This window comes from Lithobates pipiens, unplaced genomic scaffold (assembly GCF_037356315.1).
Source record: "Lithobates pipiens isolate NorthernLeopardFrog02 unplaced genomic scaffold, aLitPip1_a1.2 Scaffold_3, whole genome shotgun sequence".
Classification (NCBI taxonomy): Eukaryota; Metazoa; Chordata; class Amphibia; order Anura; family Ranidae; genus Lithobates; species Lithobates pipiens.
In genome coordinates, this window is record NW_027507790.1 from 193,594,176 (window position 1) to 193,609,542 (window position 15,367).

Consider the following 15,367-nt stretch of genomic DNA (forward strand, 5'->3'; position numbering starts at 1 on the left):
CTAAAATATACAGGCACACCCCACTTTTAAGTACACAATGGGGTTTATTTACTAAAGCTGGAAAGTGCAAAATCAGGCTCACTTCTGCATAGAAACCAATGAGCTTCCAGGTTTTATTACCAAAGCTTAATTGAACAAGCTGGGGTTAGAAGCTCATTGGTTTCTATGCAGAAGTGAGCCTGATTTTGCACTTTCCAGCTTTAGTAAATAAACCCCATTGTGTGCTTAAAAGTGGGGTATGCCTGTATGGCTATTTAATTGGCCAGCTCCAGGGAAAGGCTATATGTCAAGCTAGACGGGGGTGGGAAAAGGACCTAGGAGATCTAACAGATGAACAATGGCAAAATATTTTGGAACAAGTACAATCAGTATCAGTTTCACTCTTGCAAGCTTTAACACAATTATACATAATCCATAGGGTGTATAGGGCTCCAGTTAATTTGTATTACTGGGGTAGACTGTTCCTACTGTAGGAGAACCTCAGCTGACCTAATACATATGCTATGGAAATGTGCCAAATTATTTAGGTACTGGCAAAAAATAATTGATATTATTAACCGGGTATATCAAACACAGGTACAAAGGGATCCTAAAATAGGTTTACTGGGGTGCCTAGTAAAAATAAATAACCAAAGAAAAAGATACATACCAACAATTAGGATTGCAATTAACAAAATGTTGTTTATTACACGCAAGCTAATTGCACAAAAATGGATTTCCTCGAATGTGCCAACATATGAGGAATGGCGCCTACAGGTTAATGACACTGTATTAAAAGAATAGCAGGTTTGTCGAAATAGGGGAGTCAATAAAAAAGTTTCATAAAATATGGGATTTGTGGTTGGGCATGCCCGGGATTACTTATTTTATAATAGCAACAAATGAAACTCCAGGGCTGGATGGGACTTTTTTTATAGAAAATGTGGGGAAGGATAAGTGAAAGATAGTGGAATAAGGGAAAGTAAATCAAAAGTAGAGAAAAATGGAGAGAAAGGGAGAGGGAAGAGAGAGGTGGAAAAAAGAGGAAAAAGAAAGGGAGAGGGAGAAGAAAGGGAAAAAAAGAGAAAGGGAAGAAAGGTGGAAAAAGAGAAAAGGAAGAGTAGAGGGAAACGTTTGGATATAAATAGATTGTATAGATAGGCGTGCCTATAGATATATATGACTGTTGGTCTTATTGCAGGGGGGATTTCTTCCCGATGATGGATATAGGATGAGGTATATAAAACGGGGGGAGAGAAGAAGGGGAGAAAGGAACAAGTTATTTATATGAATAATAGTGTTGATGTAATAAAGAGAAAGATAGGCGGTGTCAGGGGCGGACTGACCATTCGGCCACCTGAGGGCCCCGGATCACTAGGGCCCATCATGGTTGCCAGCCTCAGTAAAACCAGGGACAGTATGTAAAAATCTGTTTTTTTTTTACATCTGTCTCTAAAATGTCCCTTACCGACATCCTTTTGGTCTAAAAATCCAGAGATTATAGCTGCCCCACCTCTCCAGTACCTTCTCAGCCAATTGAAACATAGCTGTGTATACTGTGTGATTGTATACTGTGTGTGTATATACTGTGTGGTCCCATAATCTCTGATTGTCTGGGGGCCCCATAATCTCCTATTGCCCGGGGGCCCCATGAGTTGTCAGTCCGCCCCTGGGCGGTGTATGTGTGTTGGCCTCTTGGTTTGTTTACTGTTTTTTGTTTGATTTATTTTATTTTTATTTTTGTTTTTTTATCAATATGTATTTAGTTGTTTTTGTTACAAGTGTTGTAAACTAAAATTGGTGCTAATAAAAATTATGAATTGAAAAACAAAACAAAACAAAAAAAAACTTCAGTAGAAACACATGAATGCATTATGTTAAGTTCAGTTCCATAATATTCTGCAAGGAAAGTAGAAAGTGATTTTTTTTTCATTTAAGACATTTGTAAAAAATTGAAAAATATTAAAACTTCCAGTAACCCACAGCCACCAATAAAATTCTGTCATTTATTTTCTAGCGTAGGTTAGGGAATGAAAACAAATAATCTGATTGTCTCGATTGGGCAATACACAGGTACACTTTGAGCCCTACAAAATATATCGGCTGGGTTCACACTTCCCCGATCCTGTGTCTTGCGCTGCCTTAAAGCAACACACAAAAACATTAAAAACAGATATGCACAATTTTTGTCAATGAAGCGCACCACAAAGCACAGTAATATTTTACTGTGCATTGTGGAGCGCTGCAACACGTGTAGCTGTGTTGAGGTCAGGAATCTGTGCAGGTCAGTCAAGTTCCTCCACCCCAAGCTTGCTCATCCATGTCTTTATGGGCCTTGTAAACAACAAAATTGTTCCCAGCCAAGCAAGCAAACCAATAGGCTTAAATAAGTGGATTTGCTAAATCATTTTAACAGAAAAGCCATCTAGTGTTTGGGCTAAGTCAGAAATTGCATGAATCTATCTATGGTCACCACTGACACCCACTATTCAGGTGTCCGGCCCCTTTCCGGGTGGCAGGCACCTGAATTACAGCAGCGTGGGTGTTTTTTGGAAGCACTTGATTAGATCCGTAGGCTCTAATATGCACCCAAAAAGGTGAACAGCGGGCGCCATGCTGTGCATTTGCTGTTCACTCAGCTGTGTGTTAGCAAAGCAAAGCAAATTGTTTTGCTAACACTGAACCACCTCTCAGCCAATCAGGTGCTTGGGTCTGTTACCTGTCACCTGATTGGCTGAAACATCAGGCACTGTGATTGGACCCCTGAAAGAGAGGACAGAAGAAGACATCCAGGAGCGTGCAGGACACCGCCTCTGACCCGCTCCGAGCCAGGCAAGTGCCGGGCGTTGCACACTGTCAGTATTTGATGGGGCAGAGTAGCGGCAATTGATGGGCACCCTGGCAGCATTTGATGGGGCACAGTAGCGGCAATTGATGGGCACACTGGCAGCAATTGATGGGCACACTAGCGCAAATTGATGGGTACAGTAGCTGCATTTGATGACACAGTGGCTGCACTTGATGGGCACAGTGGCTCTGTTTGACGGCACAGTGGCTGCGTTTGATGGTGCAGTTGCTGCATTTGATGGGCACAGTGGCTGCATTTGATGTGCACAGTGGCTGGGTTTGATGGCACGGTGGCTGTGTTTGATGAGCACAGTGGCTGCGTTTGATGGGCACAGTGACTGCGCTTGATGGGCACAATGGCTGCGTTTGATGACACAGTGGTGGCAATTGATGGGCACAGTGGCTGCGTTTGATAGGCACAGTGGCTGCGCTTGTTGTTTTGTTTGTTTTTTCAGTTTGTTTGCGCCCCCCCCCCCAAAAAAAAAAAAATTGGAGCACCAGCCGCCACTGGTTAGGGTCCTTTTTTTAAAGACAAGTAGGCAGGCTTCAGCTGAATGTAGTTGTTACCTGGAGCATTGTCGATAAATGGTTGGAGAATGCTGAACTCACCAACTGTTGTATGTCATATGGGACCACTCCCAGCACCAAGGAAGATGCATGCTTTGTAAAAACATGCTTTACATCATAAATATGCTATAATGAACAGGGTCAATGCAGTTGCTTCATGCAAAGGGACATTCTATATTTGTGTGAATTACAGCACATTAATCTCCATTAACACAAGTAAATGACAAAATAGGAGTCTAGTAATAGCACTGAAGAGATACTGCTTAATTTTCCATGTTGCATGGGATCCATGATAAGCACTGTTCTGCTGTACGTAGTAATGATTGAGTTTCTTTCAGCTTTGTTCAATATTCAGTTGCTATAGGTTAGGTTATTCCCCCTACAGCCTAATCTATTAATGCAAGTTGATTTTGCTGCAAAATTCAAATATTGCAAAAACTTAGAAAAACTCACTGCAAAGTTACTGGCATTGTTCTATAACGTTATTTTAACATCCCATACTGCCTGATAAACATTTACATTTATAAAAGTAATGCCCAAAACCGTGACAGAAACAAAGCTGAAAACTATGCAGAGATCTTGCTGTTGAATTATCCAAAAAAAAAAGCAGAAGCATTACATAATCCCTTTTATAGTAACTGTCACAGTAGCAAGTAGTTTTTATCTAAATGTTAAATCTTCATTCTTTTAAAGAAGTTTGAATACCGCTGCCATCTGACACTTCCAAGTCTGTCAGATAGCTTATCCTTTGCTGAATGCTTGTGGTTCTTTCCTCTGATCACTACTTTGCCCGGTGGTAACCTAGAGACAGAAGGGGGAAAACACAGTGCTCAGCAGAGGACACAATATCCAAAACACCCTAAAGTACTGGATAGATCTCAGAGAATGTTAAGGAAAAAAGCAGCAGACGCATAGAGGGAAGGTCATCATGCACGCAAAAGCAATTGGCAATGATGTTCCTGCAGCAGGGGCGTAACTATAGGGGGTGCAGCAGGTGCGACCGCAACCGGGCCCTGTGATGCAGGGGGGCCCATGCAGCCCCCTCTACATATGGCCGGCAGCAGCATAGGCAGCTAGGAGTACCAGTGCACCATGCACATAGGTGGCTGGAGCTGGAACGTGACTAGCAGAGCTCCATGCTCGACTATCGCACTGGCTGCTCTTTAGTTGTGCATTCCCCGCATGACCTGTGTCCTCGGCCGGCTCCTCAGAGTACCCCTCTCCTGCTCCATGCATTGCCACTCAGTCCGATGTCTGTTCTCCCCAGCCAGAGTCCCGCCCCCGCTGAGTCCGGCCCACACTGCACTGCATACTTCTCCCGGGTAAACAAACTTTAAGCACACAGATGCAGTGCAGCCCTATGAGAGCCCCCCGGAGGACACTGCAGGCTTGTCTGCCAGCCCCCCTCCTCCCCCGTCATACACAGATGATGAAAGGTCTTTCTGGGAGATATGCTGATCACCCGTCCAGCACACTGGATGGAGCCCAGGCCAACATGGATGAGTGCGCGTCCTACAGCTTGGTCATGGTGAGTGAGAGGACCCCATCCCCCACACATACCCCCTCCATCTCCCCCTGGGGACAGGGACCCCTTCTCACGTGGGGACAGGGACACCAACCTCCCCTGGGGACAGGGACCCCTTCTCACCTGGGGGCAGTAACTTCATCTGCCCTGGAGAAAAGGACCTCATCTCTTCTGGGGACGGGGACCCCATCCTGCCTAGGGACAGTCCCCCAATGGGGCACCTAAAAATGTAAAACAAAATTATTAAAAAAAACTACTGATACCAGTGGTGGAAGTACAGAGCTCACAAAGGTCATACCTGTGACCACGCCCTGGAGTTCCACCGCCGGACTCGGAGGGAAGGGCCCTGGCTGGGGTTCAGGGGGGCCCTTCATGGTTTCTTGCATCGGGGCCCTGAATGTTCTAGTTACGCCACTGTCCTGCAGCATCTGCTTGCTGCCAAGGGGGCTTCAGCAAAGATTTTGTCTAGGGTTGCTCCGCAGAGCTCTGAGGTCTTGGCCTTTTTTCACACATCTATTATCAGTGCTGCCATTGTTGTGGTCTGCAACCTCTGCCTACAGAATATCAGCCGTTGTAAAACTACCAGTCTTTTGAAAATCACATACAAAAGACACATAAATGTGCATCGCATAGCTTGCTGGAAGCAGCACTTTAGGTCTGAACTCCTCTGCTTCATTCCTTACTTTCTAACTCATTCCAAAAGATTCTCTATCTGCATCTGCTGCAACATCTGCAGCTTCAAGTGATAGAAATGACTTTATGCCACATACAGTAAATTGGGGCAGAGGGTCAGCATGGGGCCACACAGATTAGGGCCAAACAGATGCTTGAACCTTGTCATAAGTCTCCTAACCAAAACTACCATCTTCTCCAGTGGTATCATTCAACAAGTAGGTGTCTTCTCCACAGATGCTAGAGAGAAAGAAAAAAAATAGCCCCTAATCATCTCCCAGAGACTCAATGCCAATTTGGCAAATCTATTGGCATTATAAATAAACCAATTCTAGCTGGTGGAGTCAGCCCCCTTCTAAGCGTTTATATTGGCCTATGTTGCACCACAGTGCAGGCACCCAGTTTACATTTTTTACGTAGAAGGCAAAGCCTGCACTTCACAAATATGTGGAAGGTAATGTATCCATGCTGCTGGACTAGTGACCTGGGCCTACATTGCAGACACATGGTCCAACAAGCAGAATTATTACATCTCCAGGTCACCATCCTGCTTTCCACCCATTAGCAGGGGAAACTCACACATGCACCTTGACGGGGACAGGTCAGGCACTGCATACAGCATCTTATCACCATTCGAAGAGGTGACCAAAATGTGGAGTCATGATCAGGCAGAGATTAGCAACTGATACCGCTGCTGTTTCTGCTGGAGCTAGGTACGGTGCTACCACTAGGCAAGCTAGGCAGCTGCCTAGGGCGCACTGCTGCCTAGGGGCACCCGGCCACTGGTTTCCCTCTGCATGCTCTGCAGGCTGCAGCATGTAACTAACTCAGTCTCATGCAGCTGCTCCGTCTGAGCGGTAGTGTAATTAGAGGCGCAGCGCAGCACTGGAGCCAGCGCTAGAGGAAGCAAAGCCAATGCTTCCTGTATAGTGCCACCTCCTGTCACATGGGCAAGGCCAATGGGGGCGTCAAAATTAGGTTTCACCTAGGGTGTCAAAAATTCTTGCACCAGCCCTGGCTGGAGCACATGGTGTGACTGGGTACTGGGGGTACAGCAGTAGGAGGAGGAGGACTTCCTGCTGTCTCATATCCAACAGGATCCTTTGCCTACTGCCTCCATTCCTGTGGGGCAGAGGCAGCAGAAGTACAAGAATTAGGAGAATTGAGATTCTGGTGCTGGGGAGGAGAAAATGGGGATTGCTTCAAGGGGGGCGTTTCACCCTTCCCAAAGCCAGGGAGTTGTAGGGTGGGATTGTTGAGGGCAATGTTGTCTCAAAGTCCTTTGCTGGAGGCAATTTATGATGAATGGACTCCTACATGCTAAAATTAATGTGCAAGGATCCTGGGATTTGAGACATAAAGTAGAGGGACCATTACTAGCTGGCCACCCTTCTGGATTGGATCTAAATCCTCCTTATCCTTCTTACCACCCCCCCCCCCCTTTTTTTTCCTTCTTCTCTTTTTTTTTCTTTCTTGGCATTTGGCCTATGCCTGCTCCCACCCCTGCCTCCACATGGTATGCTCTTAAGTCCTTAGAGGTCACCTTGACAGGCCCGCAGCCTGTGCCTCAAGGTTAAAATATGACATGTGCTCTCTACTAAATTGTTACGTTACATGTGTATTTACCTATGTCACTATTTTTTGCTTCTCCTATTATGATCCCCCTGCATGTGACCAGTTGGTTTATCGCTAATCTTTCAATAAAAATTATTGTACCAGAAATTTGGCGATTCTAAACTTAAAGGCAAATCCTACTAAAATCCTACTAAAAGAGAATCTTGTTAAGTTATGGCCAAACTACTGCTCAAAAAAGCCATAGAAAGCTGGGCACTGCTATGGGGGACATGCATCAGTGCAATAACAAAAATATCATACTGCAGGAAGTAGGTCTTTTTATGCAGCTTCAAGTGCAACATTAGAAATGAAACTACTAGCCAAATTCTGTTTGATGGTTAAAGGGAGTACCATTTAGTGAAAAAGTATGCATCACTACTAAGGCCATCTGAAATAAGCCTTCTAAGACTGTACATGAAAATGGTATTGTTTTGTAACACCACATAAAGGCACCACCAAGCATGTTATTTAACCACTTCAGCCCCAGAAGGTTTTCCCCTTTCATGACCAGGCCATTTTTGTGATACGGCACGGCATTCTTGTAACTGACAAGTGTGCGGTCGTGCAGCTGTACCCAAATAACACTGATGTCCTTTTTTTCCCCACAAATAGAGCTTTCTTTTGGTGGTATTTGATCACCTCTGCGCTTTTTATTTTTTGGCTTTATCCACTTCAGCCCCGGAAGAATTTATCCCCTTCCTGACCAGAGCACTCTTTGCCATATGGCACTGCGTCGCTTTAACTGACAATTGCACGGTCGTGCGTCATTGCACCCAAACAAAATTGACGTCCTTTTTTTCCCACAATTTGTTTTGCATTGATACATGTCCCCCAATGGCAGTGCTTAGCTTACCATGCCTCTCTGCAGGATAGGTAGAAGGCATGGAGAGTGAAAACAGAAAAATTATAGTTAGGCTTTTCTTCCACTTAAATGACCTGACCTCTGGAAAGTTTTAGCCCCTTCATGACCAGGCCCTTTTTTGCTATTCAGCACTGTGCTACTTTAACTGACAATTGCACGGTCATTTAACACTGTACGTAAATGACATTTATGTCACTTTTTCTATGGGGATAGGGTGGTGAGGTGAGTTTGAATGTTATAATGTAATGTGGTTTAGATGCACACTTTTTTTCTTTCAAATGATACATTGGCGTGCTTCGAACAAAAGGCAGCTCAAAGAACAGATGGTCAGTATCCAGTGATTGCTCTCCTTTGAACACCCCAAACTTAATAAAAAAAGACCTTTATCAACATTAAAAAAAAGAAAAACAAAAGAAAAGAAAAACAAATGAAAACCAAATAAACTACAAAATAAAAGAAAAGTAAGCCCCCAATAATAATAACAAAGGAAGCAAATAGGTTGAATACCCAAAGAGCTAGCAATCAGAATTGAAGTATAATTTACTCAAATACCCTAATCTATCCCTTTAAAGTTTATCAGCTTTCTCTACAACAGCTTCTAATACACTGACACTAATGCCGCGTACACACGGGCGGACTGTATGGCGTACTTAGTCCGTCTAAACACATTTCAGCGGACAGTCCGCTCGTGTGTGGGCTTCAGCGGACTTTTTCAGCGTGCAGTCTGGCGTACTAAGTATTTCGGATTTTTCGAAATTCTGTCCGTCGTACTTTGGTTCCAGCGGACAATCCGCTCGTCAGTAGGCTAGTTTGACAGACTAAGGCCGCGTACACACGGGCGGATTGTCTGCCCAACTAAGTTCGGCAGACAATCCGACAGACAGTCCGTTCAAAATTAGCATGAACGGACTTGACCACACACGATGAGCAGACAGTCCGCTGAAAGCGTGCGTGATGACGTGTACAGCACGTATGACGGGACTAGAAAAACGACGTCCTATACACTGCAATGCAACCTTCGGCCGTGTAAACCCTTTCTGAGCATGCGCCATACTTAGTCCGTCCAACTTGCCTACACACGAGCGGACTGTCCGCTGAAACCAAGTTTGGACGGACAAAACCAAGTTTGAACGGACTGTCTTACGGAAATTCCGTAAGACTTTGTTCGTCAGATTGTCCGCTGAAAAAGTCAGCTGAAGCCCACACACGAGCGGATTGTCTGCTGAAACACTGTTCAGCGGACTAAGTTGGACAGACAATCCGCCCGTGTGTACGCTGCCTAAAGAATGGCGCATGCCCAGAAAGGATTTACACGGCGGAAGGGTGCTTTGCTGTGTATTGGACTTCCTATTTCTAGTCCCGTCGTACGTGCTGTACACGTCATCGCGCAAGCTTTCGAGGGACTGTTCGTGTATCCGTGTGTGGTCAAGTCCGTTCAGTGGAAAGTATGACGGACTGTCCGTCGGATTGTATGACGGACTAAGTCGTCATACAGTCCGCTCGTGTGTACGCGGCATAAGGATGACCTGTGTCCATGGGCATCTGCAGGTAGGGGCGGGGGGGGGGGGGGGAATTGCCCCCTCCTGGAATCATCAAGAAGGTTGCCACCTGCAGTGTCCGCTGGCTGCCGCTGACTTTTTCTGATTCAGCTGGCTGCCCTCTGTCCTGACACATCTGATGTCCCTCCCTCACCCCCAGGCCAACCATCGGATGAGATGACTCGGGAGCTCGGTCATTCCCTGGCTCCTCTTTAGTGATTGGCTGCCTGCCTGTGTACGTGTTGTGTAGATCCAGTCAGTGCCGCCCACTCAGTGCAGTCAGTGGCAGAGCACAGGAAATCCTAACCTGTGAGTGGCATATACAGTTGCAAGCAACAAAAGAAGAACCACAGGTGACAGCAGTTAGGAGGAGCATTTTGATTTATATATTGCTTGGAAAGTTGGACAGCTATTACTGGAAAGATATGTCTGTGTATGTTAAGAGATAATTCATTGTCTTTACTTTGTATTGGCTTTGTTTTCATCAAGATCAAAATATGGCCACAAAAGATGTATTGCAATACATTGCAATATAAAAAGATGTGCATTCTCTAGGCTATATGTATATGGCATGGACTGGGGGTACGCCTGGACTGAGTAACTTCCAATATAAAGTGAAGCTGAATTATCACTTATATAACATATATATCTTTCCACTGGAAAGATATATGTGTTATATAAGAGATAATTCAGCGTCACTTTGTATTGGAAATTACTCAAGCCAGGCATACCATGCCCATATAAATATAGCCTAGAGAATGTACATCTTGCATTGTACAATGTACAATGTACATATTGCATGGGTGACCTTAAAATGATGCCCCCCCCCCCCCCCGAAAAAATTTCTGCAGACACCCATGCCTGTGTCCCTCCTTTAACAGCATAGAAGCTTGCTAAACCAGACTGCTTTTCAGCCCTTCTAGCCCTGCTGGCTATAGTTCAAATGCCATGCAGTGGGAAGCAACACCCATGTGGGTTACTGTACCTGTACATCAGGCAGCATCGGTGGCTCACTGAGCACATACTGCCCAGGAGACATTTTTTCAGGAGCAGTGATTTTAATAATGCTTAAAGTGAAACAATAAAAATGAAATATTCCAACCATCGTCATTATACGGGGGGGGGGCGATGTGCATGGCTGGTGGTCGCAATGACTGCCGGTCATGCACGATCGCCGACACGAAAGCCAGAACGGGACGTTCCCAGTATATATATCAAATACACTGCCTGCATGCCACTAACTAAGCTGCCGAATCTCTCTTCATTCATTACACTATACAGTCGCCATGTAAGAAGCAGCCTTATAAAGTGTGTGGCGTGGACCTTTCCCCCTGAGCCATGATTGGCCAAAGGCACCCTGCCTCTCTCAGCAGAGTAGCAATGCACTGCAATCTCACAGTGCATTATGGGGCGCTACGCGGCACTCAAATTTCCTGTGAAAGCCCCTATGTTCAGTTCGTTTTAGAACAAATGGACACCCGATGTTCAAGTCGAACTTACGGCTCAAACTGTGGGCTCATCCTTAATCCTGATCACCATCACCTCATACCAACGTCCTGTTTACCGCCATACCAGCAACCTGATCATCGCCATACCCCTTACCAGAGTCCTGATCACCGCCATACCCCATACAAGCATCCTAATCATCATCATATGCCATACCAGTGTTCTGATCATGACCATATGCAATACCAGCATCCTAATCACTGCCATAACCTATTCCAGCATCCTGATCACCACCATATGCCATACCATAGTTTGTAGACTTTATAACTTTTTGTAGACTTTATAACTATAACTTAAAAACCCCAGTGTTGATTAAATATCACCAAAATAAAGTTCTATCTGTATAAAATGATAAAAATGTAATTTCTGTGCAGTGTTGCTTACCTGAGCAATTGCCACTCAAAGTTTGACTGCTCTGAAAGCTGAAACTGGACTGGAAGGGGGTGAAAGTGTCCGGACTTGAAATGGTTAAAGCTTATGAAAATGATCATGGTTGGTACACAATAAGGCTAAAGTCACATTTTACTCTGTAAAAATGCATGCAGTTTTGAAATGTGTTTTATTGCACTGGTATGCATCTATCTATGTGTTTAATACAAAACCACAGAGATCTTTGCTTAAAATAAATTAAATAAAAGATTCTGTCTGCAAGTCTTATGGTATAGTGCAATAAATGACAATAAAATAGAATGTTTCTATGGTGTCCGAAATGCATGTTGATGCAGTAAAATGTGTTCATGCTGTGCTTCCCCTAATACTCTGCTCTGCAGTACAGCCATATGAATTAGGCTGATTGACGTGTATCACAGTTCCATGTTTTCTGCTGCTTCAATGCAGTGACTGGCTGTATTATATCACTGAAAACAATTTAGAAGTGAATACAGATTCTAAATTATACCACTCTTGTTATTTTTAAAGCATCCCTTTCCTGGAAAGCTGATGGAGACTTTGATAAATGAATTCTGCAAAAATGTGTTGCAATGCTGTTATACTCACCATCTAGCTTTATTTATTTAAGCTTTTTGATATTTTACTCTGACTTTCTTGATTTGTTTTCTTGTGATTCCAACAGTATTCAAGTAATTGGAACAGCATAATGCCCAGGTAATAAGCATTTTGCAAGGGGAACAGCAATGGCAACGCCATATTTCTCCTAGGTAAAGGCTTACTTTAACTTCCCCTTAAAATAAACTAAAAAAAAAAAGAATCCCACCCACCCTACCTTCTCCCACCCATTCACAACTTACATGAATCTACTGTGATATGGCCCTCTGTGGCACCTCCGATGGACATTTTGCACAACTAATGGGAAGCATCCACATCAATAGGAAGCAGCTTAGGGAACCACAATAATGCCTCTTCCACACTACAGACCAGAAGAATGAAGACCCATCTGAGAGCCCCCATTCCCCCTCTCCACCCTCCGAGATCAGCTTTAAACAGGTTTGAGCAGTGGTGTTTGGCAATTTTATATTAGTTGCACTTCTCCATTTTTCTTTGCAAGTAACGTGTGTCAAGCCAAACATTTTTTTTCTCCTTGCTTTGACTAGAGTGGTAAGTATTAGAACTCCTTGACATGGGCACAGGAAGTGAGTTACCCTCACTTCCTGTTTAGTAAAATGTTGTTATCAGGACAGGGAGTCACAGTAAATCATGTCTACCTGACCCCCAGATATCAGTAAAAACCTGAGAAAGGTTCTCATCAATTCCCCATTTTATATAAAACTAAGAAAAAAAAGTTTTTGGCTGGATATATACTTTATAGGAGTAACATCTGTTCTTTGGGCTTAGTAAATAAGACCCAACTGTGTTCACTTTGAATACTCGAACATGTGCAAGGGGAATTGAAAAACCTAGATTTGAGCTTGAACATGATTAACTCATTCACAAAACTAAAGTGAACACTTTGTTTTCAAAGTGAACATGTTCTGATGCTTTAGTAAATTAACACCACTGGTGCCGTCCTTGGCCGTATTTATAAAAACTGGTTAAAAAAACAGTAGAATTGGTGCCCAAAGTAACCAATTAGATCCCGTTTAATTTGTTAATTAAACTAAAGATGGAACCTGATTGGTCATAATGGACAACTTCACTTAAGTTCCCCAGCTATTATAAAACAGAGTAGACTGGAGAGGTCTTTAATTTTACAGTTTCTGAAGATTTATTTACTTTTATTTATTTATTTTATTTTATTATAAGTATTAATACATTTGAGTCACAAAGGATTCATTGTTATTTCTGTAACAGCTTTACAAGAGACAACATGTTAACACATTTAATAAGCGTTTTCATGTCATGTGTTCACATGAACATAGAGCCATATAGCCTCCTTCCTGGGAATAGAAGTATTCAGAGGGTGGAATAATTGTACTATCCAGGAATGCTTGATTAACCAGACCATTACGTGCCTGCAGAAATCCAGTGGCTTAAATGAACAGCTGAGTTTTGTAAACCATTATGTCCTCCGTGCTGACTGGCTTTTTTTCTCAGGCTTAGTCAGATCTGCTGCCTTTCATTTTCTCAGCAAATTTTCTCAAACTGAAAGTAGCTCTAAACTGGGCACATAGAAATTCTAATATATTCATTCCCACCCAACCACTGACCAGTGTGCTTTTAGCTGTCTATGGTAATTCAGCATAATTTCAATTAAACCACATGCAGACAATCTGATTAGAAGATATTTTATTGCACAAAGCCACGTGACCCTTCTAAAACTTTAAACCATGACCTTTATGTGCACTAAATGGCTGAAGGTTTTTGGACACTTCACTATCACAATTCTAACAGCCTCTTGGACATACCATTCCAAAACCTTTATTATGGAGTTGATCCTATGGCCTCTGCAGTTATTACAACCTCCACTTTTCTGGGAATGCTTACCACAAGTTTTTGGAATGTGTCTGTGGACATTTGAGAGATAAGCAGTCTAACAATTAGTGCTACAGTTCATCTCAAAGGAGTTTAGTAGGGTTGTGGCCATTGGTCTTTGTGGGCCACTCCAGGCCTTCTTCATAAGACTCATCAAACAATGTATTTATGGACCTAGCTTTGTACAATAATGCTTGAACCCCAAACTGCTGCCACAAGGCTGGAAGTGCACCACTGGCTTAAATATCTTTGTATGCTGTAGAGATGTTACTCTTCACTGGAAACACTTGAACTCAATGATTTTGGGGGGTATCTACTTTTGGCCATATAGGTAGGTGTGATGATCAGGCTGATTTACAAAAAAAGTTGTGAATCTGGTAATCTTGCGAATATTCACTTTAATCATCTATTAATATGAAAAACAAATTCAGGTTTAATGCACATGATTGTACAAAGCTGAATTTTTTTTTTTAGTCTAGGAGAGGCTTAAGCCCTTTACACACAACCGGACTTTCCAGCAGACTAGGTCCAACGGTCTTCCCGTCGGAATCCCGGTAGAGTTCCGATGGACTTTCCGAACAAACAGACTTGCCCACACATGACCAGACTTTCTGGCGGACTAGGTCTGCCGGTCTTCCTTACAGAGTTCTGGCGGACTTCCAAATGAATGGACTTGCCCACACACGGACTAAAGTCCATACATTTTGAACATGATGAGTTACGATGGGTCTAGAAAAGGAAGTCAATCGCTGCGCTTTTATCGGCGAGATTGACACCTTGCGAGCCCCATCGTCTGGTATGGATTTTAAGGGGAACCCCCTATGCCAAAAAAACGGCATCCATACCAGACCCTTATCTTAGCATGCAGCCCGGCCGGTCAGGAAAGGGGGTGGGGATGAGCGAGTGCCCCCCTCCTGAACGTACCAGACCGCATGCCCTCAACATGGGGGTGGGTGCTTTGGGGAAGGGGGGCACCCTGTACCCCCCCCCACTCCAAAGCACCTTGTTCCAATGTTGATGAGAACAAGGGCCTCTTCCCGACAAGAAGAGACCGGAGAGCAGGAGAAGAACCACAAGGTTTAGGAGTGTGTCTATGGGATTGTTTGACCATTCTTCCAGAAGTGCATTTGTGAGGTTAGGCACTGATGTGTAATAAGAGAAGAAGGTTTGGGATTTTGTATGAGGCAATGGATAAAAACTATATGGAAAATAACTTGACTTCAATATCTATTTACTCTCTCAAAGGGGTACTACTATATACTTACTTAAAGCAGAGTTCCACCCAAAAATGGAAGCTGCTGACTTTTATTTTTATATTTTAAGCGGAACTCTGCTTTAATAGTACCTTTATTTCTGATAAGTATTTTGTATACATTCACATTATAGATA